At 41.7% G+C, this 24204-nt stretch overlaps 1 pseudogene; it reads right to left on the bottom strand.

Annotated features, from left to right (window-relative positions):
* Positions 1-670: 670 nt before the first annotated feature.
* LOC122655117 lies at positions 671-21586 on the bottom strand (annotated as a pseudogene).
* Between the last annotated feature and the right edge of the window lie 2618 nt (positions 21587-24204).

Below are 24204 nucleotides of genomic sequence, written 5' to 3' on the forward strand. Positions count from 1 at the left end.
CCTGTTACAGCCCTAATAGGGACTCCTTGGAGAAGCAGCTTGATGTTGGAACATATCACCGGGCTAGATAACTTTTGCTCGATGCACTACAAGAAATCTCACTTTTGGCGATGGTCTTTTACTGTTGCCAAAAATAAAAAATCCATTACTAAAAATATGAGTGACATTATTCTAACCAGTTGCCTTAAATGCTGCAGCCGAAAATAGGCTATAGTAAAAAGGCCGGGAAAAATATATTAGGCAACGGTAGACAAAATACCGTTGCCAAAAAACTGTTCTTTGTTACGGAATTAGAAAATATCATTGCGGAAAAAAGTTTTTTGGCCATGATATCTATGACACCGTTGCTAAAAAAAAAATAAAAATATTGGCAACGGAAAAAACCATTGTAAAAATGAAAAAAAACAGTTGTAAAACAAAAATATATACCGTTGATTATAGTGCTAATCTTACTTTTTGGCGACGGGATATAAAATACCTTCACCAAAATAATAATAATAAAAAAATAAAATTATTTTTTCACAATTATATATTACCTATAATTACATCAATATACATTGTACATTTCAATATTAAAATTAATCACAGATTCAAATAAGAACTGCTTTCAATTCACTTCTACTAAAAATCATAAGAACTCATTGCTCTAAGTACATTAATTGTTATGTAATCAAAAGAGGCATATAGAGGGCCTCAACAATGCAATCAATACATCAACCACAGTAAGGCCATACTCAATGTAAGGCTGGGTGCAACTGCAATCCACAATTCTTGTCCTATATGTAACAATGGTTATATCTCCAACAGCTACATCAAATTTCTACAAAGAAGAAATGATAAAATTAAGTTCCTTAGAAGAATTCAACCTACAAAACTAACAATGCCAATCCAAAATAAAACGGACCAACAATGTGTCAAGCTAACATTCAATGGGTCCCAACAAGAACAACACAGAAAACAAATCCAATTGGATGGTCATAGCTGTTAATGTTTTATACAACAATGGGAACTAAATAAATCCTAAGGACCTTTATCTGCCTTAAGAAGATGATACTATAGCAGTTCACAATCCTGAAAAGATCCCAAACTGTCAACAAGAACTAGAAATCCAAGACCACCTGTGAACAAATAGATCTAAACAGACAACATACCCCGGCACAGTTCCACATCAAGTGGCTCCAATTCTAGAGCTTTACCTGATTCATGTAGAATAATTAATATTACAAAAACTGCAACTGGCAACCGTATACAGTTGTACCAGCAGTAATGGGGTTTAAAGTAATCAAACATAACATAGTGATGTGAGGTAAACAGTCAATCTGTTGCAGAGAATTATTTTTAAACCCCCCCTCCAAAAAAGAAAAAAAAAAGACATTAAATAAATAGAAAGAAACTGTTTCAGCAAAGAACTGACAGCCAAGTTCCTAAAGGGGTTTTGTTATTGAACACATCATTCTTGCCAGAGTCCCAAATAGGTTACACAAAAGTTAATCTGAACATCCGACAAAAACTAACTTCCTGAAAAACAATATGAGAATGTTCCATTTTTAAACAAAGCCAAAAGCACAAGAATCCTCAAACAAGAAGAAACTTAAAACTACAGACACAAGAGAACAATTTCAAGCACTTTTACTTACTTTCTCAACTAGGTGCTCCTTTGGAGGTGACAGCATAAAATTTGGTGTTCCTCCCAGCTGACCCAGTATATCAAGCCTGTGTACTGATGACAAGAAACTTATCAATTAAATAAAAAAAATAGATGGATTCAACACTCCCACCCCCCACCCCCCAAAAAAAAAAAAAAAAAAAAAACGAACAAGCAAGGGAAAAAACATTTTGCTTTAAACTGCCAAATCCAGGATTTAGAATTTTCAATGTTCTATGGGAGACCACAAGATAGAGTCATTAGCAGGATCACAGCTTCCTTCTCATCTTGTGGGAACACTTGGTGGAAAGCTGAATTTTTGCTCAAATTGATAGTGAAATCTTCAAAACAAAGCTTCTTTCTGCTATGAGGGTCGGTGAGTTTGCAGCGTTTCTTGTATTGTTGGACGTACCATTTATCTGATTCTGATCTCTTCTCCTTGTGGTGCACCTTTGGCCTCATACATGATGTGCCATTCACAAGAAATGCACCGCTTGCCACTGCTGCCACCATGGCGCATCTTGCCTTCTGTTGTCGAATTCCACAGGCATTGCAAAGTGACTGCACCACATGACGATTAGTGTTTGATGATTAAGTAAATATATATGCATATGAAGATATCGAGATAAGAGTAAGAGGACCACTTTTATTCACCTAGGGACCTCTTGGGCCACTCCTCCAAAGAGGGGTCTTAGTAGTGTTATAGTCACTGCAAACCCTAACTGTGTTGTTGTTGTTAGAGGAATTGTTGCTGCTGTTGTCTGTGTCTAATGGTGATGATGGTGGTTGATGATGATCTTGAAACTTCTGTCCATTCCCCACTTGTTTATCTTCACCTGTTCGATATGAATTCATCATCTTCTTCATCAATCTCATCTTTGAGGACATCCACTTAACTGGTCCACCATTAATTGTTGGGATATCCACGCATAAGGCAAAAAGAATAGTCCCACATCGGATATGAAAGGGGATGTGGGTGGGTTAATAGGTACTTGGGCACCCTCTCCTTAACGGCTACCTTTTGAGGATGAGACCCAAGTCCCTAACAAGCTGAAATAAAATAAGAAGAAAGAAGAAGAAAGGAAGGAGAAGAGGGGAGGAAGAGAAGAGAATTGCTGCAACAGGTTGGGAGTCACAGCCATAAGAGAAGGCAGCCCCAAATCATTCATTATAAATAGGTTTCAATAGGGTGAAACCAAAATACCAAAAATACCCCTCAGAGGGAATCGTGAATTAGTGCTAGCGCTAATTCACGACCCCCTCCCCCTTAATCGACAACTTCTAACCCTCCCCCTCAAGCTGGAGCATATATGTTAATCATGCCCAACTTGTTACAAATATAATCTACTCTCACACTCCCCAAAGACTTTGTAAACAAATCAGCAAGTTGCTCCCCGGTTCGAACATGACGAGGAGAGATAATCCCTTTTTGCAACTTTTCACGAACAAAATGACAGTCAATCTCAATGTGTTTCGTTCTCTCATGAAACACAGGATTGGTAGAAATATGAATGGCAGCCTGATTATCACACCACAGTAACATAAGAGAATCATCACCAAACCCAAGCTTTGCCATCAACTGTTTAATCCACATCAGTTCACAAGTGCCATGTGCCATAACACGATATTCTGACTCTGCACTAGACCGAGCTACAACAGTCTGTTTCTAGCTCTTCCACGAAACAAGATTTCCTCCAACAAACACACAGTAACCTGAAGTGGATCTTCGATCAATTGGAGATCCTACCCAGTCAGCATCAGTAAAGCCTTCAATCCTTCCATGACCATGATCAAAATATAGAAGACCATGACCCGGAGCTTTCTTGATATAGCGCATAACCCTTACAATTGCATCCTAATGAGACGTCCGAAGAGGGGACATAAACTGACTCAGTACACTGACAGGAAAGGAGATGTCAGGCCTAGTCATAGTCAAATAGTTGAGTTTCCCTACCAGCCTCCGATACTTCTCTGGATCATCAAGGATATCACCATCATCTGCCACCAGTTTCAAATTAGGATCCATAGGAGTATCCAAAGGTTTAGGTCCCAGTAACCCTGTCTCTGAAAGCAAGTCAAGAACATACTTTTGCTGTGAGAGAGAAATTCCTTTCCGTGATTGAGCTACCTCAATACCCAAGAAATATTTCAGACGTCCTAGGTCCTTAGTCTGAAATTGCTATCCCAAATGTGTCTTCAAGCTCTCAATACCTGAAGAATCATCTCCTATGATAACAATATCTACATAAACTACCAAAAATATCCTCCCTGCATCAGACCTCTGGAAGAACACTGAATGATCACTCTCAGATCGAGTTAGTCCAAACTTCAACACAACATCAGTAAACCGGCCAAACCACGCCCTTGGCGACGATTTCAGCCCATACAACGATTTCTTCAGCCTACACACCTTACCAGACTCCCCTTGAGCAACAAAACCAGGGGGTTGCTCCATACACACTTCCTCATGGAGATCACCATGCAAGAAAGCATTCTTGACGTCCAACTGAAACAAAGGCCAATGGTGTGTAGCAGCCAAAGAGATAAAAATGCGAACAGAAGCAAGTTTCGCAACAGGAGAAAAGGTATCCAGGCAGTCTATACCATAGACCTTGGCATATCCCTTAGCAATAAGATGGGCCGCCTTCAACCGAGCCACAGACCCATCAGGATTAACCTTCACCATAAATATCCACTTGCAGCCAATCCCAGACTTACCAGAGGGTAAAGAAACAAGGTCCCATGTCTGATTTTTCTCCAGCACAGATAATTCCTCAGTCATTGCAGCCCTCCACCCAGGGTCAGACAAGGCTTCTACAACATACTTAGGAATAGGATGACGCTCAAGAGTGGATAAACAAGTAACAAAATTAGAGGACAAACCAGAATAGGACACAAAGTTAGAGATGGGATGTTGGATACAACTCCGAACTGTTAGAGTTGTTAGAATATCTTGTATAGGGGTAGTTCTGTCATTGTCTAGTTATAAGACATGACTAAGTTGTATTTTTACTTTCTTGTCTTATTTCCCTTTACCTCCCTAGGGAGGCTTGTGTAAATTGGAAGAGTTAATTAATGAAGCTAATATATGTGTTGAGAATCACTCAACACACATAATCGATTCTCCCATTCTCTTCTCTTCTTCTTCTTCTTGCTGTAAACCTCTTCTCTTACCAGATTCAACCTACCTTTAAGTTCCAACTTGGTATCAGAGCCAACATCTCTGGTTTGAGAGTCGGCTGAGCTCAGTGGTTATCTTCTCCTCTCTTTGGAACCCTATAAATGTAAAGGGGGTTCCATTAGAGGCTGTATATGTGAGATACTATACTTCTTACAGTCTTAGGAGTGGTGTTCTCCAAGTTAAGTCCATATGGAAAGAGTTTAGGAGCTGCTGAGGGTGATTTGAAGCTATAGAAGATGACTGCCAAGTTACCGCCAGCCTGTGAAGATTTTTCTTGGTTCTCCTTCTCTTCTCCATCTCTTGGCATGAGACCTATTGGATTTGCATCGCCTAGGGGTGTTGTTTCAGACCCCTAATCTCTTGTTTTTTTGAAAGGAATGCTACTTAGCTTCCAGATGTTTTGAAATCTTGGAAGCAAACCCTATTTTTTCGCCAGCCTTGGACTGTCTCAGATTCGATTTTGCCTTTGGCAGCTTGGTTGGCCTTGGAACTTGTCCCATTTGCGTCGTATGGGAGTGCCTTCTTGAAGCCCTAAGAGCCTGCTCTTGAAGGTGGAGGATAAGAGGACTGCTACTGATTTTTCCTTGCTGCTATACAGGTATCGGCTGCTCTGTTTTTTTGCCTTCTTTGAAGCTTGCTGTATTGGATGACTGAATGTGATTGAGAATGGAATGCATTGCATCTTGATACACTTATTGGGTGTTATGGACTAAAGGTTCTTGGCTGCTAGAAGAATTTGGTTTGAGTTATGCAATTTTTTGCTCTCTATATGCTTGCTGTTTTTTAGGCTTGGTCTCAGCCTAGTGGTTTGGTTGATTGAGTACCATTTGTGTATTGGTTTGCCTCCTTGTTTGGGTTGAGTATACTCCCCACTTGTGCCAACAACTTATATTGATTGTTGAAGTGTTTGCCCATTATGTCCACTGTGTCTGGACAAGATTCTGAGGTCAGTGGACCAATTACAGCCGGCAGCCCAAGTAGTGGTTTCCCAACCATGGTTTCCTTTAATAACCCCAACACCCAGATCTCGGTTGTGAAGTTGGACAATACCAACTATTTGGATTGGTCCCATTCTGTGAAGTTGTCCCTACGCAGTAGGGGAAAGTTGGGGTACATTACTGGGTCTATCACAGCTCCTGCTACAACCGATACAGGCTATCTTATGTGGGAGACTGAGAACTCCACTGTTATGACTTGGTTGATATTCTCCATGAAACTTGAGATAGGTCGGAGGTTTATGAGTAAGGAGACTGCGAAAGATATTTGGGACAGTGTATCCAGAGTTTTTGATAGAGTTGGAGATTCAACGAAAGTGTATCAAATCCTCCAAAAGATCATTCATATGAAACAGGGTGATAGGAGTATATCTAAGTACTACAACTCTGTTATTAGCTTGTGGGAGGAATATGATCACTATAAAAATCTCCAGTTGTCCAATTCTGTTGATCAGGCAAAGGTCTACAGGAGCCAAGAAAAGGAAAGGATCCTTATTTTGCTTGGTGGTCTTAACCCTGAATATGAGCCTCTTCGCCTGCAAATCTTAGGGAGATCTCCCTTTCCATCTCTGGATGACGTGTGCAGCTATTTGCAAAGTGAGGAAACCAGGACGACCACTATGGATATTGCACCATCAACAGAGAGGTCTGCTCTTGTTTCTAGTTCCCACAGAGACTGGAAAAGTGAGGGGAAAGGCCAAGGGCCACTTCATGGCGATCACCGTGAGAGATACAAATGTGATCATTGTGGCAAGCTTGGACACACCAAGGACCGGTGTTGGGATCTTTAAGGACAGCCTCCTGGTATGCGTGGTAGTTCATCTAGTGCCCGTGGAGGCTAGCGAGGGGGAGCTAGGGCTCACTCTGTGACATCTGAGTTTGAGCCATCTGGACCCCAGCCGGCTCCTGATTCCCTCTCACAGGATGATATTGCAGCCCTCCGTCGGTTGATGTCTCACCTTGGAGGGTCAGCTACTGGTTCTACCTCTGGAGGGTCTACTACTTCTGCCTCAGCTCTGCAGGTCTCGTCTGCTCCTCCTACTATATCCACCTGGATTATTGACTCTGGAGCCTCTGATCACATGACTGGTATGTCACAGTACTATGATTCCTACTCCATTTGCTCTGGCCGGGATAAGGTAAGGGTTGCTGATGGTTCCCTTTCTTCTGTCTCTGGTAAGGGTAATGTGCGAGTTATTCCTTCTATTTCCCTTGAGTCTGTCCTTCATGTTCTCGACTTTGCTACTAACCTATTATCAGTGAGTCACCTAACCAAATCCTTACATTGTTGTGTCACTTTCTTTCCTTCTTATTATGTCTTTCAGGATTTGGAGACAAAGAGGGTTATTGGCAGTAGGACTGAGAAAGGAGGACTCTATCTTCTTGAGCCACGGTTACCTGCTCAATCTACTGCTGCAGCTTATGTTTATGGTCGGAATGACCGTAGTACTTTGGAGTCTGTTATGCTTTGGCATCAACGTTTGGGTCATCCCTCTTTTGTTGTTATGAGGAGACAGTTACCCCACTTGTATACTTCTTTTCCTGCATCTTATGTTTTTCAGTGTGAATCTTGTATTTTCGCTAAACATTGTCGCACATCTTATCCTTATCGTGGTAATAGATCTACTGCACCTTTTTCCCTTGTTCATACTGATGTTTGGGGGCCTTCTCCTACTACTTCTTTATCTGGATTTCGTTATTTTGTTTCATTTGTGGATGACTATTCTCGGTCTACTTGGACTGTTTTGTTGAAACAAAAGAGTGATGTTTGTAATGCTTTTAAGGATTTTTATCAACTTATCAGTACTCAGTTTGGTACTCACATCAAAATTGTTAGATCTGATAAGGGGGGTGAGTACATGTATGGGGGTCTCCAACAGTTCTTTTTTGATAATGACGTCATCCATCAACTGGCTTGTGTTGACACCCCACAACAAAATGGGGTGGCTGAGCGCCAAAACCGCCATTTGCTGGAAATCACCAGGGGTCTTCTCTTTGGTATGCACGTGCCTAAGACCTTCTGGTCTGATGCACTTCTTACCGCTGCCTTTCTTATTAACCGGATGCCAACTCCACTCCTTGGCTCCAAATCCCCCCTGACTCTTCTTTCTCCTCAATCCTCAGTTTTTCCCTTGTCTCCATGAGTCTTTGGTTGTGTTTGTTATGTACATGTCAACAAATCAGCCCGTACCAAGCTTGATCCCAAAGCTCTCAAGTGCATCTTCTTGGGCTACTCTGATTCCACCAAAGGGTATAAGTGCTACCATCCTCCTTCCCGAAGGCGACTTCTCTTCAAAGATGTCACCTTCTTTGAGTCTATTCGTTTTTTTTCTTCTTCCCCTCGCCATTCTGTTCAGGGGGAGAGTACTAGCAGTGAACAGAATGCTGATGTCATTCCCTTCCTATCTCCCTTGCCTACCTCCACTTCCCCATTCCTATTTGATATTGGAAAGTACAAAGAAGTGGATGTTGTTGATGATGGTGTTGTTGATATTGATGCTAGTAGTGGTGGTGATGCTAGCAGGGAAACAGAATACATTGGTATAAGATTCAAAGAAGATGGTGTATTCACAAAGGTGAATCCTTGTTGAATGAAAAAGGGAAGCAACCATGGTATAAGCAACCCTGCCAAAATCCCTCTTTGGATCCACATCCTCAGTCTCATCCTCCTCACTCAGGTAATTCCTCTCCTTCTGAATTAGATCTCTCCATTGCTATGAGAAAGGGGAAGAGAGCCTGTATTAACCCCATAGCCCAGTTTGTTTCCTATGACTCCATTTCTCCTACAGGTATTGCTTTTTCCACTGTTCTTGAGTCTTCTTCCATTCCCAAAAATGTCACAGAGGCCTTATCCAATCCAAAATGGATGCAAGCAATGACTGAGGAAATGGTGGCTCTAGAGAAGAACAATACTTGGACACTTGTTGATCTTCCCAGGGGGAGAACTCCAGTTGGATGCAGATGGGTTTATACAATCAAGTATAGATCCGATGGTACAGTGGAAAGGTACAAAGCTCGGCTGGTTGCACAAGGGTATAGTCAGGTGTATCATAGTTCGAAAACTCGTTTCGTTTCGGTGTTTCGGGCTAACCAAAATATCCGAAATATCCAAAATTTCGGATATTTCAGTCGAAATTTTGTATTTTTTTGTTATGTTTCGGTAAGTCATTTCGGTGGGTTTTAGGCCAAGTTAAGGCATGAAACTTCATGGAAACCCTATTTTAGGCTATATAAACACATTTAATTGTTCGAATTGCAAAAATAGTCACCCAAAGTGGTGTTTTGGATTTGCACCATTGATTGGCAATGTACAGTCGAATCTTAATGTATAACTTAGTTAATTACACATACACATTGCTTAAGACTTTAAGTACTAGAGGACATAATAAATTAATGATTAATATGCAATTTAAACAAGTAAATTGACTTGGAAGTTGGAAACATGAAGTGAATGACTCATAAGTCATAATATTAAGTACAATAAGTAAATAACAAGTTAAGAAGATGATATCAATATGACAATATTCCCAATAGTCTAATACAAGTTAAGTAGTCATCTAGTGACTCAAATGTTTACAAATATTCTAATAATAATTACTCTGACGTCCAAGATCGACCCCACTCATAGTCCGATGGAGCCGACGTGCATTGTTCTCCAACTATTGGACAAATGAATGCCACGTCATAGTATGGGAGAAGAAACGACCGAGACTAACGAGGAGAAAAAAAAACAAAAAAACTAGATCTTGTTAAGTCTCGGTCGAAATTTCGACCGAGACTAACGAGTTTTGGTATTTATAAAGCTACTTTTGAAAAAAGAATCTCGATATCTCGCGAGATTTTGATTTTGTCTCGAGATATCGCGAGCGAGTTTTTGCATTTTTTTTATTCGAGCTTGTGTTTCGTTTAGGTCAAGTCGTGATACTCGAAATATTCGAGATCTCGACCGAGATTTCACGAGATTTAGTACTATGAGGTGTATGACATTGACTACTAGGAGACTTTTGCCCCTGTAGCCAAGCATAACTCCATTAGGGTTCTTCTTTTAGTAGCAACCAATAAAGATTGGCCAATGTACTAATTAGATGTAAAGAATGCATTTCTTCATAGAGATTTAGCAGAAGTAGTGTACATGTAACCTCCACCTGGTTTTAAGTGTCCCTCAGCTGAAGGGAAAGTGTGTTTGTTGAAGAAAGCTCTCTATGGCCTAAAGCAGTCTCTTAAGGTCTGGTTTGAGAGATTTCGACAAGCCATTCTGAAGAATGGGTATTTTCAGAGTCAAGCTGACCACACCTTGTTTATCAGGAGAGGTAATGGTATAGTTACAGCTCTCATTGTCTATGTTGATGACATTGTGGTGACTGGGAATGATGTTGCTGAGATAAATAGATTGAAGTCTTATCTGGCTAAACAGTTTGAGATCAAAGACCTTGGACTCTTGAAATACTTCTTGGGTATTGAGGTATCTAGATCAAGGAAAGGGATCAACATTTACCAAAGGAAATTTGTCTTGGATCTTCTGAAAGAGACAGGGATGATGGGGTGCAAACCAGCCACTTCCCCCATTGATCCGAATCATAAACTTGGTGATGAATGTGGTTCTTCTCTTATAGATGCAAGCAAGTACTAAAGGTTAGTTGGGAAACTAATCTATCTCTCCTTGACTCGACCAGACATCTCTTATGCAGTTGGAGTGGTAAGTCAGTTCATGCATGCTCCCAGGAGTGGACATCTGGATGCAGTGTATCGCATCATTAGATACTTGAAATCCTGTCCAGGAAAAGTTCTATTTGCCAGGCATGACCATTTGCAAATTGAAGGCTACACAGATGCTGATTGGGCTGGTTCAGTCTCTGACAGGAGATCTACTTCTGGGTACTGTACCTTTGTGGGTGGTAATCTAGTTACCTGGAGGAGCAAGAAACAACCAGTTGTTGCTCGATCCAGTGCTGAGGCCGAGTTTAGGGCCATGGCCCATGGAGTATGTGAGCTTATATGGCTGAAAAGGCTTCTTCAAGACTTGAGCTTTGAAACTGAAGGGCCAATGAGACTTTATTGTGACAATAAAGCAACCATAAGCATTGCCCATAATCCGGTTCAACATGATCGAACCAAGCATATTGAGGTTGATCATCACTTCATCAAAGAGAAGCTGGATTCTGGGTGCATTTGTACTCCCTTTGTGAAGACAAGTGATCAAGTAACAGATATCTTCACCAAGGGTCTCCCTCCTAGTCTATTTAGTACTCTATTGTGCAAGCTGGGAATGTATGACATTTATTCTCCAACTTGAGGGGGAGTGTTAGAGTTGTTAGAATTTCTGGTATAGGGGTAGTTCTGTCATTGTCTAGTTATAAGACATGACTAAGTTGTATTTTTACTTTCTTGTCTTATTTCCCTTTACCTCCCTAGGGAGGCTTGTGTAATTTGAAAGAGTTAATTAATGAAGCTAATATGTGTGTTGAGAATCACTCAACACACATAATCGATTCTCCCATTCTCTTCTCTTCTTCTTCTTCTTTCCTCTTCTCTCCCTCTTCTTCTTGCTGTAAACCTCTTCTCTTACCAGATTCGACCTACCTTTAAGTTCCAACTTGGTATCAGAGCCAACATCTCTGGTTTGAGAGTTGGCTGAGCTCAGTGACCCTTACGAAAAGCAATAGGGACATCTAAATCAGAAATAACAGGAATAGGAAGTGAAGAGGAAGTACCTATTGGAGGATCCAAATCTGGAGGCGAAGAAGACGTGGTAGAGGTAGCTAACCGGGTGCTATATTTGTCATAAGCTGAAACGTGAGGTGTTGGCTCGTCAGATGAGCGATGGTGAAACACAACAAGTGGCTGAGGAGGAGGTGGCGCTGCTGGCAAAGGATCCTACAAAGGAGAAGATTGCTCAACAACATAGAGGGGCAAATCATCGGCCAAATCCGAAGAAGGCAGCAAAGACTCAACAAACGGAGTGGACTCAAAGAATCTGACATCAGCTATAACAAAGTATTTCTTTAAATCAAAAGAGTAACAATGATAACCCTTTTGAATTTCAGAATACCCCACAAAAAGACATTTAAGAGCCCTAAGATCCAACTTAGAGCGACTAGGACGATGATCCCTAATAAAACAAACACTCGTAAAATCACGCGGGGGTAAAGCAAACTGTTAACAAAACAGGAATTTCGTGAATGGCTTGAATGATCAATGAGATCAGTCAAGCTCTCTATTTATAATAATAATAATAAAAGAGATTACAAAGGGAAACACTGTTCATAATACTATTCACGACACTGTTCACGACACTGTTCACGTGAACAGTGTCACAGCCCAAATTACAATCCTACCCTTGTTTAAAAGTACATAAATAAAGCATAAATAAAAAACCCAAAATACCCTTATAATATCGGGTAACACATCTCAACACTCCCCCTCAAGTTGGGGCATAGATATCACACATGCCCAACTTGACTAGACTAGGATAAAACAACTTCCCACTCAACCCTTTGGTGAAGACATCAGCCAGTTGATCTCCAGACTCCACAAAAGGAATACAAATCTGCCCACTCTCTAACTTCTCCTTGATGAAGTGTCTGTCAATCTCCACATGTTTGGTACGGTCATGCTGCACTGGATTGTGGGCAATGCTAATTGCTGCTTTGTTGTCACAGTACAACATCATTGGAAGATGAACAGAACCACGAATATCACGGAGTAAACTCTGAAGCCACAATAACTCACATATGCCCTGGGCCATAGCACGGAATTCAGCTTCAGCACTAGATCTTGCCACAACATTTTGCTTTTTACTCCGCCAAGTGACTGGATTTCCTCCAACAAAAGTACAATAGCCGGAGGTAGATTTCCTGTCGGGGTTACCACCCGTCAAGATCTGTGTAAGCCTCAATGCGAAGATGGTCATGAGGAGACAAAAGGATCCCCTTTCCTGGAGCTGACTTCAAGTAATGGAGAATATGAAGAACAACAGCCATGTGAGTGGAATAAGGATCATGCATGAACTGGCTCACAAGACTCACAGCAATGGCAATATCTGGTCTGGTGTGGGAGAGATAAATTAGCTTGCCCACCAATCGTTGATATCTGCCCTTATCAACAGGTTCACCATCCTTCTCTTGTAGACGGGTAGTAGCTTCCAAGGGAGTGTCACAAGGATGACAACCAAGCAAACCAGTCTCTGATAGTAAATCTAGAACATACTTTCTCTGGGAGAGAAAGATGCCTTTTAGACAACGGGCAACTTCAATCCCAAGAAAATATCTTAGCTGTCCTCGATCTTTTATGTCAAATTCCCGTCCCAAGAAAGCCTTCAGTGAGAAACTTCATCTCAGATCATTACGATCACAACTATGTCATCAACATAAACTATGAGAAGAGTGACCTTTTCTCCCTTTCGCTGATGAACAGAGTGTGATCAGCATGACTCTGTTTGTATCCACAGGAGACCATGGCTTTATGAAACCTACCAAACCAGGCCCGTGGAGATTGCTTCAACCCATAGAGTGCCCTTTTGAGCCTACAAACTTTCCTATGGGTTTTGTCAGAGGAAAAACCCGGAGGAACATCCATATAAACCTCCTCTTCCAACTCCCCATGAAGAAATGCATTTTTACATCCAATCGCTGTAGGTCCCGGCCAAAGTTGACAAAGACAAGACAGTAAGACCCGGACGTGTTCAACTTTGCAACAGGGCAAATGTCTCCTGGTAGTCGATCCCATAAGTCCGAGTGAAGCCTCGCCACAAGCCTGGCTTTATATCTATCCACTGTTCCATCTGGCTTCTGCTTGACAACAAATACCCATTTGCACCCGACTGGTTTCTTACCCGAAGGAAGAACAACTAGCTCCCATGTCTCATTTTTAAGTAAGGCCGTCATTTCTTCCATCATGGCTGCTTTCCACTTTGGATCTGCAATCGCCTCCTGCCATTTCTGAGGAATAGAAACAGAGGAAAGAGAAGAAACAAATGCACGATAGGAAGGAGATAAAGCATCATAGGAAACAACATTGGAGATGGGGTGTTGGGTGCATGACCTAACGCCTTTACAAACAGCAATAGGTAAGTCAAGGGAAGGATCCTTACCAGATGATGTAGTAGGGTCTGGATTTGGATCAAGTGCAGACGATTGTGGAGGTGGTATGGTGGTGGTGGTAGTCTCAACTTGTCCTGTGCGCTCCCGGGTATATACCTTATCAACAGGGATTTGACTGACTGGTCTACACTCCCCCTGAATAGGAGCCACTATAGGAGCTGAAGTTACAAAGGGCTCCCCCTGAATAGAAGCCGGAAGAATAGCAGACACATCTTCAAAACCCTGATCCTGCTCCCCCTGAAGAGGTGTCTGGGAATAATATGACAAGGACTCATGGAAGACAATATCCATGGAGACAAAAGTACGACGAGAAGGTGGATGGCAACACTTGTATCCTTTCTGGGTCGTAGAATAGCCTAGAAAAATACACCGAATGCTCCGTGGAGCAAATTTCCCATGAGGATGATGATTGCGGACACAGCCAACACAACCAAAAACTTTGGGGGGAATCACAAAGGAGGAGGAACCCTGGAGGAGATCAACGGGGGAACGACCATCAAGGACACGGGTAGGCACAAGGTTGATGAGATAAGCAGCGGTAAGAATGGCATCATCCCAGTAGTGAGAAGGAACCTGCCGTGCAAACATAATGGCCCGGGCTACCTCAAGGAGATGTCTATTTTTCCTTTCAGCAACCCCATTCTGGGCAGGTGTGTCAACACAGCTGGTCTGATGGACAATACCATGTGCAGCCAAATAAAGTTGAAACTGACCCTCCATGTACTCTCTGCCATTATCACTGTGTAAAATGCGCAAGGTGGCATTGAATTGGGTCTGAACCATACGATGAAATAGCTGAAAACAGCGGAAGACCTCACTTTTATGGCTCATCATGTACACCCAAGTGGCACGAGTATAACAATCAATCAACGAGACAAACCATCGATGACCAGAAAGGGAAGTACAACGGGCAGGGCCCCACACATCAGAATGAACCAAAGCAAAAGGAAACTCACTTCTTTTATTTAATGAAGAATAACTGGAAGAGTCTGTTTGGCCAAAACACAAGCCTCACATAAAAACTCATTCTTATTACAATGCTTAATCAAGCTCGGAAACAAAAGAGACAAAGTACTAAGGGATGGATGACCAAGTCGGCAGTGCCAGAGATGAAGGTCAGGGGACGAGGTGGACTGTAAATGATGAGCTGTAGAGGAAGCCGAATGCAAAGTAGAAGGCTGACCCGGGTCAAGTAAGTAGAGACCACCCTGCATCTTACCACCCCCAATCGTACGCCCCGTCTCCAGATCCTGTATGACACAATGAGAAGGGAAAAAAGTCTCAACTTGTCTTGTGCGCTCCCGGGTATATACCTTATCAACAGGGATTTGACTGACTGGTCTACGCTCCCCCTGAATAGGAGCCACTATAGGAGCTGAAGTTACAGAGGGCTCCCCCTGAATAGAAGCCGGAAGAATAGCAGACACATCTTCAAAACCCTGATCCTGCTCCCCCTGAAGAGGTATCTGGGAATAAAGAATATGGAATACCCCCACACAAAACTGAAGATGGAAGACGGTTAATAAGATAACATGCTGTCAAAACTGCATCAGCCAAAAAAATTTTAGCCACTTTCATCTCAAACAAAAGAGATCGAGTGACTTCCATTAAATGTCTGTTTTTCCTTTCGGCCACACAATTTTGTTGAGGTGTGTCCGCACAAGAGGACTGATGAATGATGCCATGTTGAACCATCAATGTAGTAAAAGGAGCAGAAAAGTATCCTTTAGCATTATCACTACGAAGAAATTTTAATGAAGTATTAAACTGATTCTGAATTTCAAGAACAAAAGCACAAAAGATGGAGAATTACTCAGAACGATTCTTCATTAAATAAATCCAGGTAATTCTGGAATAATCATCAACAAATGTAACAAAGTAACGAAAGCCCAACTGAGAAGCAATCGGACAAGGGCCCCATACATCAGAATGAACAAGAGCAAAAAGATGGGCAGCCCGTTTATTGATTTTAGGGGGATAACTTACACGGTGAAGTTTCTCAAACTGACACGACTCACAATCAAGACTAGACAAAGACTTAAAACGACTATCCAAAATTTTTAAGCTCTCCAAGGAAGGATGACCCAAACGACAATGAATCTGATGAGGAAGCGCTACATTCGAACATGCCACAACTGATGTGTCTTCAAGCAGATATAGCCCCCTAGATTCACGGCCTCTACCAATCGTCTTCTTTAACTTGAGATCCTGAAATACACAATAGCCAGGGAAAAAAGTGACAGAACAATTATGAGCTTTGGTGAACTTGTGAACAGACAACAAATTAAATGGAAACTTAGGCAAATAAGAAACAGAGGATAACGACAAAGTTGAGGTAGCATGCACAGTGCTTGTACCCCGAACCTGAGCTAAAGACCTATAAGCTAACACAACATTTGAAGAAGACTCACGAAATGAAGAAAAAATACCTGAAACCCTAGTCATATGATCCGAAGCACCCGAATCAATGATCTAAGGACGAGAAGTGGATGAGAGGCACGCAGTAGCATTACCTGTCTGAACAAGAGTAGCAGCGGAGAACTGAGATGACTGGGAATTCTGAAACTGAGTAAAGCGCTCATAATCTTCATCAGACATCGTCACAGTCTGACCCTCAGGCTTGGAGGAAGGAGGAACACCTGAATCACTACTAGCCGAGTTTGCAAATTGAGGTGGTTTACCATGTAGTTTCCAGCAAAAGCACTGAATATGGCTAGGCTTACCACAATGATGACAAGTCCTCACCTGTCCTGAAGTCTGGGAAGCACCAGAAGTGGGAGCTTTACTAGTGCTAGTCCCACGACCACGACCACGACCACCACTAATGCCTGGCCCACCTGTAGGACCATGGTTTGGTGGAAAAGACGCAAGAGCAGAATTATCAGCATTGGTGGGCTCTTGGTTGCTCTCAAGGGAGGCACGTAAAACTCGAGAAAAAGTTTCAGAAAGAGTGGTGACCTTATCCCCACCAAGAATCTGAGACCTCACCGACTCAAACTCCTTACGAAGTCCACCCAAAAATACCATAACAGCAAGTTGTTCTCGCTGGTTTTGCATTGCTTGTATATCCGATGAGATAGGAAGGACAGAATTGAGCTCCTCATATAAACGTTTGAAGTCAGCAAAATATTGGGTAACATTGATATTCTTTTGATCCACTTTATAGAAAGCCTGGGACAGATCATATATACGTGACAGGTTATCTTGTCCAGAGTACAGGACATTTAAATATTCCCATAATTCCTTAACTATGTCAATATGAGTCACCAAGTCTGCAATCTGATTTTCCATTGAGTTCAGCATCTGGCTCAAAATCCTTGCATCGACAGTGTCCCATGATGTATCTCCATCAGGTTTCGATTTAGTCAAATGATCCTGTTGATCACAGCCAATCAAAGCCAATCGAACCACCTTCTTCCATTGCTAGAAATTTGATATTCCCTCTAACTTTCGATTAGTAATACGATGAGAAGATGAAAGTTCAGTCACGGTAGTCTTGGTCTCAACCATTCTCACAAATCAAAGTAACCGTCAAACCACAGAGACAGCCAACAGATAGTCCACCAAAAAGACACAATTAAAATAAAAATCGTGAATCACCTCCAAAGCATACACCAACTCACCACAAAAAATCACGATTAAAAAAAAAAATCGTGGACACTTCAAATATCGCTGACTTCCATCAAATTCACTGCTCAACACACTTCATCAAAACCACCAAAAAATCAGACTAGTTCTTCATATAATCACGAACTAGTCTCTAGACAAACATCAAAAACAGCATAGGGTGCTGCACCCCTTCAAACGAAAGCCTGAAAAATCTACAAACCAATCAAGTTGTCAAAGAAGATTTCAGCCACTGTAGAGCCTCGATCAAAAGAGAACGATTGATCCTTGTAAGTGTGAACCAGTCCCTATCGATCCAGCTCTGATACCATGAAATAAAATAAGAAGAAAGAAGAAGAAAGGAAGGAGAAGAGGGGAGGAAGAGAAGAGAATTGCTGCAACAGGTTGGGAGTCACAGCCGTAAGAGAAGGCTGCCCCAAATAATTCATTATAAACAGGTTTCACTAGGGTGAAACCAAAATACCAAAAGTACCCCTAAGAGGGAATCATGAATTAGTGCTAGTGCTAATTCACGACTCCCTCCCCCTTAATCGACAACTTCTAACAACTTTGATTGCCATGATCTCTATCATCTCCTTCACAAACTGATACTTCTAAGCTGTCGTTAAGGACATTCTCCACCGTGGGAAGTGAAGGAGATTGAAGGAACACATGATGATGATCACTTGATCCACCTTGTAAAACATACTTGTTGACCTACAGTCATCAAAGAAATACTAGGTTAAATCACAAGATCATAAGTTTACAATTTAATTCAGTTACAGTAAAATAAAAAAATAAAAAATAAAAATAAACCCTTTCCTTCTCACCTCTTCTTGTTGTTGGTGTTCTTCTGTATCATAACTTCCTCCTTTCTCTTGAGCTGGATTGAAGAAAAGAGAATTTGAGAGAGACGAAGAACCCTCAGATGATGGACTAAAGAGTTGAAGGTGTTGATCCTCATTGGGCTCTATAAGAGGAAATGGAGAATGGATTAATCAGATAAACACCTGGACTCATGGAGGAAGAGATCAACTAGAGAGAGAGATGAAACAAAGAACAGTACTATTCTTGTAGTCCAGCAATGAAGGACGAGATATGAGATGGGGGAAGGAGGGAAGGAGAGAAAAAGGGCTCAAAGGGCCTAATCATGAATTGTGTTCCTATCGCCACACAAATTGAGGTCAAAGAAGTGAAGTTAGGCAGCAGTACCAAATGAGCATCCAAAAGACTACATATCCACGCCAATCAACCTTTTCTGATGAAGGTCAGAAATTAACCAAAGTTCACAAACCCAAAATACTGTGTTGTTCTAATGATAGGACTGAAGTCACAAGTCAAAGAAGCAAATCTGGAAAACAAAGCGGCAGATTTCGGAGATTGTTTATATCTCCAGATCAGCAGACTGGATCTGCACCAGGCCCAGGTCAAAGGTCTCTTTTAGGAGACCTTGAATATCCTCCTCAGGAGGGGTCTCGGTTCTGTCAGAAAAGAAGCTCCAAAACAGAGCATCTGAAGGGTAAAACAGTGGCTTCTCTGATATACAGCAAGCACTACAAGAATACTATGGATACCAATTAATTATTGAAGTTTGAATCACTCAAACCAGGGATTCATTCACAAGACAACAATGTCAATCGATAGAGAAATTAAAACAGCAACTTACTTGCAGGAAAACAGAGTATAGGTGAGGAGAAACTAAATTAGTGGCTTCCCACCACACACCCAGACCAAAATCTCACTATTCCCAAGGGTTTCCCACCCTTCACTAAGTCTAACAGCATCTCAATTGAAGCAGACAACAAACTCTCAATTCATGAAATTGCGGGAGCCTTGGCTCTTACAAATCTTTAAATAGAAAAGCAAGTAAAACTTCAGATTCCTAGCGGGAAACTGAAAACTGTTTGTAAAGCTAATAGGAATAGGAAACAAATTCTAAAAGAGGACTTTTTGATGATGTTGTATAGGAGTAGTGATGAGGATCCTTTAGTACTCAAAGCAAAGTCTATGCCAATGATTGGGGAAGCTCTGAGTGGACACTTTGATGCAAAGGTATGAACATTACTGTAAATAGAAGAGAAAGAAGAAGAAGAAGTGGGAGAAGCTGGTCTCTCAATATGTGGGAGAGACCAGCAATCATCATTAATATAAAAGGAGCTTTACAAGGGTAAAACAGAGAATAAAAAAGGAGACAATAGACCTAGCGTCATATGGCTGACGCTAGTCACGATACAGGGACATTTCCCTTTTTACCCTCCAAAGCCAAAGATACTTCTAACACTCCCGCTCAAGCTGGAGCATATATATCAATCATGCCCAGATTGTTACAAATATAGTCAACCCTCCCGCTAGCTAGAGACTTAGTAAATATATCAGCAAGTTGTTCTCCAGTCTAGACATGCTTAGTAGAGATTACACCCTGTTGGAGTTTTTCTCTTACAAAGTGACAATCCACCTCAATGTGTTTAGTTCTCTCAAGGAACACGGGGTTAGAGGCAATATGCATCACTGCCTGGTTGTCACACCACGGTTGCATTGGTGTAGAGCTCTTAAACCCTAATTCAGTCAATAATATCTTCAACCAAACCAACTCACAAGTAGCATGTGCCATGACTCGGTACTCTGATTCTGCACTCGATCTAGCCACTACACTCTGTTTCTTGCTCTTCCATGAGACAAGATTCCCTCCAACAAATATACAGTATCCGGTAGATGATCTCCGATAAATTGGTGATACGGCCCAATCTGCATCAAAAAATCCCTCAGGTATGACCATGATTAGTGTACACTAACCCTCGTCTAGGAGCCTTCTTGAGATACCTCAATATCCGAATGATAGCATCCCAATGAGATGTCCTGGGAGATGACATGAATTGACTCACAACACTCACAGGGAATGAGATATCAGGTCGAGTGAAGGTCAAGTGATTCAGCTTTCCAACCAACCTTCTGTATCATTTCGGATCATCAAGGGGATCTCCCTCATCTGCAACAAGTTTAATATTTGGATCCATTGGGTGATCCAGTGATTTGTACCCTAGCATCCCAACCTCCGTAAGCAATTCAAGGGTATATTTTTACTGTGAGAGAGATATTCCCTTCCAAGATTGAGCCACTTCAACTCCTAAGAAATAATTCAACTTTCCCAAGTCTTTAGTTTGGAATCTCTGTTGTAGAGTCATCACCAGTAATCACAATGCCATCCACATATACAATCAGAAAGATTCTTCCAATACTTCTGTGACGATAGAAAAGAGAATAATTACTATTTCATCGTGACAGACCAAACTCAAGAACCACCTCTGTAAATCGGCCAAACCAAGCCCTCGGAGACTGTTTTAAATCATACAAAGACTTCTTCAATCTACAAACCAAGCCAGACTCCCCCTGAGCAACAAACCCTAGAGGTTGCTCCATATAGACCTCCTCATGAAGATCCCCATGGAGGAAAGCATTCTTGACATTGAGCTGGTGCAAAGGCCAGTGATGTAAGGCAACAAGGGAGATCAAGACACGAAAAGAGGAGAGTTTGGCAACCGGAGAAAAGGTATCCAAGTAATCGACACCATATACCTGTGCATAGCCTTTGGCCACCAATCGAGCTTTTAGGTGAGCAAAAGAGCCATCAACATTAACTTTGACCACATAAACCCAACGACAACCAATAACAGACTTTCCAGGTGGCAGAGGAACAAGATCCCAAGTGCAGTTATGCTCCTAAGCCTGTAATTCTTCTTCCATAGTTGTCCTCCAACCAGAAATAGATAATGCCTCTATAGTGGTCTTATGGATAGGATGAGATGCAACAGTGGAAAGGCAAGTGCTAAAAGTAGAGGATAAACCAGAGTAAGAAACATGAGAAGAGATTGAGTGTTTTAACACATTAACGGGTACCTTTCCGATGAGCAATGGGTATATCCAAGTCAGAAACTATAGGATCAGGAATAGGATTCATAGACGATACAGGCGGGGCAACACTAGGGACAACAGCCTCTCTCCGTGGTTCATGGTGATAAACATGAATAATTGGAGGCTTCGTAGGAGGTGGCGCAACAGGCATCTATAAAGAAGGCTGAATAACACAAAGAGGAAGGTCCTCATCTAAGGAAGGATCCATAACAGACTCATGCACATAGGATTGAGACTCAAAGAAAGAAACATCAGTAGAAATAAAATACTTGCGAAGAACAGGAGAATAACATTGATACCCCTTCTGAACACGAGAGTATCCCACAAAAATGCATTTAATGTCTTTGGGGTCTAACTTCGATAACCCTGGAGTATGATCTCTAATGAAATAGACACACCCAAAAGCACGGGGTGGCAAAGGGAATAAGGGCTCAGAAGGAAAGAGTAAAGCATGAGGAATGCCACCACCAAGGACAGAGGAGGGCATTCGATTGATAAGGTAACAGGCAGTCAACACTGCATTAGCCCAAAAAGACTTGTCCACCTTCATTTCAAAGAGAAGGGACCGAGTCACTTCCATCAAGTAACGATTCTTCCGTTCTACCACACCATTTTATTGGTGTGTTTCAGAACAAGAAGATTGATGAATGATTCCACAGTGGTCATAAAATCAGAAAAAGGTACAGAAAAGTACTCCCGTGCATTATCACTACACAAAACTTTAATGTAAGATCCAAATTGATTTTTAATTTCAGTAACAAATGAAGAAAAGATAGAGAACAATTCAGAACGACATTTCATTAAGTACAACCAAGTAACACGAGAGTAGTCATCAACAGAAGTAACAAAGTAGGTAAAACCCAACTTTGAAGACACACGACAAGGACCCCATTCATCAGAGTGAACCAAAGAAAAGGGATGTAAGGCCTGTTTGTTGACAAGAGGGGGATAACTTACACGGTGGAGTTTCCCAAACTGACACGACTCACAATTTAAAACTGAAAGAGAACGCAAACTAGGAAACAATTTTTGCAAACTTTGTAAGGACAGATGACCAAGCCGACAATGAAGCTGATGAGGGGAAGCTGTGCTGCAACAAGCAATGGAAGATGAGTCCCCAAGAAGATAGAGTCCCCCAGATACCCTGCCTCTACCAATCGTCCTCTCCATCTGCAAATTCTGAAAGACACAAGAATCAGGATAAAAGGTTATTGAGCAGTTATAGGCATCAATAAGTTGACTAACAGAAAAAAGGTTAAAAGGGAACTTAGGCAAAAACAATACAGATGATAGTGATAAGGAAGAAGTGGGCTGAACAGTACCAATGCCTCTGACTGTAGCACAAGAACCATCAACTAATGTAACACTGGAATGAGAAGGTTGTAAAGAGGAAAAGATACCTGAGGTTCTAGACATATGGTCTGAGACCTCATAATCGATAATCCAAGGCCTAGAACTGGAGAGACACACAGTGGCATTACCTGTCTGAACAAGAGTAGCAATGGAAGAAATGTCTTGCGAAGCCTTCCTTTGGCTGTAGCGAGCATATTCCTCCTCTGTCATGGTCAAAGTTACACAGCTTTCCTCCATAGGGACAGAAGAATCAACACTAGCAATGTTGGCAACCTTAGGCTGTGAAGGTTTGCCATGTAATTTCCAACAGAAATGCTGAATGTGGCCAGGTCGACCACAATGATGGCAAGTTCGCAAAGGACCAGATTTCTCAGACTTCTCAGATAAGTCATGAGTACTAACAAAGGGTGCAGCTGGGGGAACCTTGGCAGGTTGACGACCCGCATAACAGCCACTACTCATAAGAGCAGTACTATCACCAAAAAAAACTCGAGTAGTGTCACGAGACACACGAAGAAGTCGAGAGAAAGTGTCTGCAAGAGATGGCACTGTAACATTGCCAAGAATTTGTGACCGAACTGAGTCAAATTCAAGGCCCCAGCTGCTCAAGAATCCTATAACTGCTAACTGCTCACGTTGTTGTTGCATTTATGTCACATCAGATGTAATGGGCAGCAGAGCATTCAACTCCTCATACATTCTCTTGAAATCAGCAAAGTGTTGGGTCAAAGGGCGACCCTTCCAATCAACTCGATAAAACTCTAGAGAGAGTTCATAAATCCGAGAGAGGTTGTTGTGCCCAGAGTACAACACAGCCAGATAATCCCATAACTCCTTGACCGTATCAATATGAGTCACAAGGTCTACAATGTTACTATCCATAGAATTCAACATCTGACCCAAGATACGAGCATCAGTAACCTCCCAAGTATCATCATCCATACTAGCAGGTTTCTTTCCAGTCAAGTGATATTTCTCACCCCTCCCTGTGAGAACCAAGGTCACAATCTTATGCCATTGCTGAAAATTCTGGCTGCCTTCTAGCTTCTTGAGGTCAGAAAATTGGGTGATGAGGACACCACCTCAGTGACAGCCTTGGCTTCCCTGGAGCCAGCTGTTTCTTTGGATGTTTCTCCCATAAAAGCCACAAAGAAAGTACTAAATAGATAGCTCACAAACAGGCACTAAAGATAGAGGCAGCAAATCAATGGAAACTCAAATAGGGACTCAAAAGCCACCAGAAAGAGTATAGCAATTCAGCCAAACAGTGCTCAGCTTGAAAACAGTAAGAACATTGACTCAGGAATTTAATCAAACAGTACACAGCCCATAAACTTCAATATCATCCACAACAAATTTCCACAACAGAACATCGATTCAGACATTTAATCGAACAGTACACAGCCCATAAACTTC

Source organism: Telopea speciosissima, chromosome 3 (genome assembly GCF_018873765.1).
Source record: "Telopea speciosissima isolate NSW1024214 ecotype Mountain lineage chromosome 3, Tspe_v1, whole genome shotgun sequence".
In the NCBI taxonomy this organism is placed as follows: Eukaryota; Viridiplantae; Streptophyta; class Magnoliopsida; order Proteales; family Proteaceae; genus Telopea; species Telopea speciosissima.